The sequence below is a fragment of the Otolemur garnettii genome, unplaced genomic scaffold (assembly GCF_000181295.1).
Source record: "Otolemur garnettii isolate 467f Iridium unplaced genomic scaffold, OtoGar3 scaffold00197, whole genome shotgun sequence".
Taxonomy (NCBI): Eukaryota; Metazoa; Chordata; class Mammalia; order Primates; family Galagidae; genus Otolemur; species Otolemur garnettii.
In genome coordinates, this window is record NW_003852592.1 from 2062164 (window position 1) to 2066120 (window position 3957).

At 46.8% G+C, this 3957-nt stretch overlaps 1 protein-coding gene across 2 annotated transcripts in view; it reads left to right on the forward strand.

The window, feature by feature from the left end:
- The window catches only part of NINL (ninein like), a 76617-nt gene continuing 72660 nt past the window's right edge, over nucleotides 1-3957 (forward strand). For both annotated transcript variants that reach the window (XM_023507672.1, XM_023507673.1), the window contains exon 1: nucleotides 1-133. The gene's annotated coding sequence lies outside the window, so the exon portion shown is untranslated. The remainder of the gene's footprint in view (nucleotides 134-3957) is intronic.

The window sequence follows — 3957 nt, forward strand, 5'->3', positions numbered from 1 at the left end:
GTCTCAACTGATCTTCCCACCTCAGCCTCCCAACGTACTGGGATGACAGACGTGAGCACCCACCCAGTATTGTGAGTTCTTAAAGTGATCGACTCCTTGACGCTTAGAGCAGACTGGCCAGTGTAAACCCCAGGTGGGTGTCCTCAGCCTATTCGGCATCTCAGCTCTGATGCTGCGTAGATACTACCAGCCTGACTGGTCCAAACTGAGCTGGATTTCTCTCCCAGCTGTCGCCCTGTGGTCTCCACATCATACCCCGACAGCAGGACTTTGTTTTGTTCACAGCTGTCTCCCGCACTGGGAATGGTCCTGGTCCATGGTAAGTGCTCAGTGTTTGTTGGATGTAGAAATGACTGATAATTTAACAAAATTCTTACTTCCCTTCCACAAAGGGTCTCTCGCAACTAGTTGGTTTTTCTTAAAACTTTACTTTTTCTCCATTTCACATGTTGAATTGTTCTTTACATAATTACCAGGGAAAATATGCAGGATTCTGTTTGAGGAATATGATCGTGATACAAGTTCACTTCCCGTGATGGGCCCATTTCCAGGTACCAGCTCATGACCTGAACCACCTGTTCTGCTGATATGCAAATGACAGTTCACAGAATAGTCACAGAACTCCATTTATTTGACAGATGTTTTACATGAAGAAAATCTTGACTGCATTTAGACTCCATTAGTGACTATCCTTCTGATGGAAAATATTCTTAATACATTTAAATGTGCCTTTATTTGGAAGGGCTTATTTGAAAAATGGATGCTGTAGGCTGTTTACTGAGTACAGCACTGAAGGCATCTAGCACACGAGGTGGGAGGGGACAAGTAGCTGGAGTCAGCTGAAGAGAGGAGTAGGGAGCAGTAGAAAATCCATTATTGTTTCAGTAATTATTGCTGAGAAAAACAGTGGATTAAAACAATTATTTATTTGCAGTATCAGCTGGGGTACTAGGTGGTTTGGAAGAACTACAGTGGCCTCATAGGGCTGGCAAGTCCCACAGGCCATCAGCCTGGGCCATTGCCCAGGATGGCTGGAACAACCTGACCGCTCCATACGCAGCAGGGTTCCAGGAAGCGCCACTCAAGGAGGCAGCCCCAACGTATCAATGCTTTGAAGCCTAGTTTGCATCATGCTTTCTAATTTATTATCCGTAAGAGCTAGTCAAATAAGATAAATTATTATACCTGTGAATGGGGCAGGTACTGCTTCAGCCACATAACTGGACAGGGAACAGTTCCAAAAGAGGAAGGAGGCAAGGGAAGAAGGGAAATGTCCCTCAAGTGAGGTAACAAGGTGCATTCTGCAACATACTGAGATAGCCCTTTATTTATATTTCTATTCTTATTTACAGTAAGGAACCACTGAACTCAGGTTCTTGGTGAACAGACCTCCTGTTATATTTGCTGTATTCAACCACTAACTCTAAGGTTCAGTTACTTAATTTTATACCAGTGATTTTTATCTGAGTCACTGGCACTTTGTGAAGTCTAAGAAAAGTAATTGGCCTTCTCCTTCCCAAATTTATTCACATACTCAAAAGATTCACATTATTTCAGGAGCCCACAGAACCCCCTGTTCCCCACAAGTCCATCATAGACCCCTCTGGAATGAAGCCCTGGTTTATTCATTGATGTCCATCTCCCTTATTATACTTGGCAGGTTTTTAATAATTAGGGATGTCTATTTCATCTTTTTGTACATCTCCCAAGCCTGAAATCTGTGCTTGACAACATAATAAAGTAAATAAAATTACAGGTAATAAAATACACTTTGAAAACCACACAGACAGTGCTTACTGAGTGTGCAGCAGATGCCAGTAAAGTAAGACACTGACACTGCTCCTCTAAACAGCTCCATCGTTAACGCTTAGCTCCCCAGAATCTCCAGTTTGGGGGATTCTGTGGTTTGGCTCCTCCCTCTAGGACCATCAGCAACATGAAGCCAAAGGCAGCTGTGGCTGCTATCAGTGGAAGGATTTTTATTGATTAAAAACGTTAATTTCCATGGCTTGGTGCCCATAGCTCAGTGGTTAGGGCACCAGTCACGTACACTGGCAGACAAACCTTTCCAGGCTTGATAAACATTGACAACAATGACAACAAAAAAAATAGTTGGGCGTTGTGGCAGGTGCCTGTAGTCCCAGCTACTCGAGAGGCTGAGGCAAGAGAATTGCTTAAGCCCAAGAGTTTGGGGTTGCTGTGACCTGTGACATCAGAGTACTTTATTGAGGGCAACAGCTTGAGACTCTGTCTCAAAAAAGCAAATAAAAATGTTAATTTTCAAAGGATCTTTAGACATTGTCTGACACTTTCACTGTGCAAATGGGAAAACCAAAGCCCCGCTTGGTAAAATTGTTCTCTGTGATCACATGTAGAGCCCCGAGCAGGTACAGAAACCAGAGAACAACTTAACAGGAAACATGACAGTAACCGGGCTGCTGGTGACACTGGGGTTTAATTTCAATGAACTTTTCTGTCACATGCTGTTCCTTTTACCTGTACTCAGTGAGGACATGTTCTTCCTGCCAAGGGATGGAGACTACATGAAAACTCCAGCCTGTTTTGCTCATTCCCAAGAAATAGTCCTGTGGTCACTTTGAGTCGTAAGCACAGTCTTGACCAAGAAGTGTGAAGGGTCTAACCAAGAGACCATCCACTTAAATCTTTGTTCAAGGGTAGGACCAGTGGGGTAGGGCCTTGCCTGTCCTCACACGAGACTGCTGACTGGGGCCTCCCTGTGGGGATGAAGGGTGAGTGCTTTCTTTCTCCCATGCTCACCTCCTCACAAGTTCAGGGAGAGCTGGGAGGGTAGGCAGGAGAGTTCTCACCTGACTGGGGCCTGTGCCTCTCCTGAGTTGGCTCCACAGACGCCAGGCCAAACTGCCTATCTGGTGGGCACCTTTGTGGGATGTTTAAAGGTCCTGCTGGGTCAGGTGCAATGGCTCACACCTGTAATCCTTGGCCAAGGCAGGAGAATCATGAGCCTAGAAGTTCTAGAAGTTCTAGACCAGCCTGGCAACATAGCGGGGATCTGTCTATAAAAATTGTTAAATGCACTTAATTTTTTTTTTTTGAGACAGTCTCTGTTGCCCATGGTAGAGTGCTGTGGCGTCATAGCTCACAGCAGCCTCAAACTGTCAGCTCAAGCGATCCTCTTGCCTCAGCCTCCCTGGTAGCTGGGACTACAGGCACCGGTCTCAATGCAGGGCTATTTTTGGAGACAGAGTCTCACTCTTGTTCAGGCTGTTCTCCAACTCCTGAGCTCAAGCAATCACCCCACCTCAGCATCCCCGAGAGGAAATGTAATTACATTTTTAAAAAGCTGGTCCTCTCCACCTTCAGCTGAGTTTGCTCCTCTTCTCTAGGGGGGCTGTCTTCCAGCCCTGGGGCTTGGGCAGGCCACTCAGTAGTGGGACCCCAGTCATCCTGGGAAGGACTTGCAGCAGCTCCAGGTTAGCCTCTCCCCATGTCCCTGCCCGTCAGGATGGGAGTTGAGTGGCATCCCACCTGTACCCTTTTGACCTGCTCTCAGTTTCACCACCAGGCCCCACTCTCAAGGCTTGTGGTGAAGGAGGTAGTTCTGTGGCATTGCAAAAGAAGGGGACCCTCAGGTTGCAGTAGGTCTCTCCAAAGAGATCCTGTCAATACCTTTCCTCCCCCACTTCCACTTTCTCAGCTCTGTGACATTCTTCAAATGGATGGCAAGTTCAAAAGTCAGGGAATGAGTTACTTCACTAACCATGTACTGTGGAAACTCCTTCAGTGATTCTTGTGCTAACTGGTGACTGGTGTGCAAGGCATGGTTGTGTGTGGTGGAACCGTGTGCACAGTGGCCGCAGCTATGATGGGCTGTACGCAGTGGGTGTGTATACAGGGGCTACGGTTCTGTGGGCTGTGTGCAGTGGGTGTGTATACGGGGGCTGCGGCTCTGTGGGCTGTGTGCAGTGGGTGTGTATA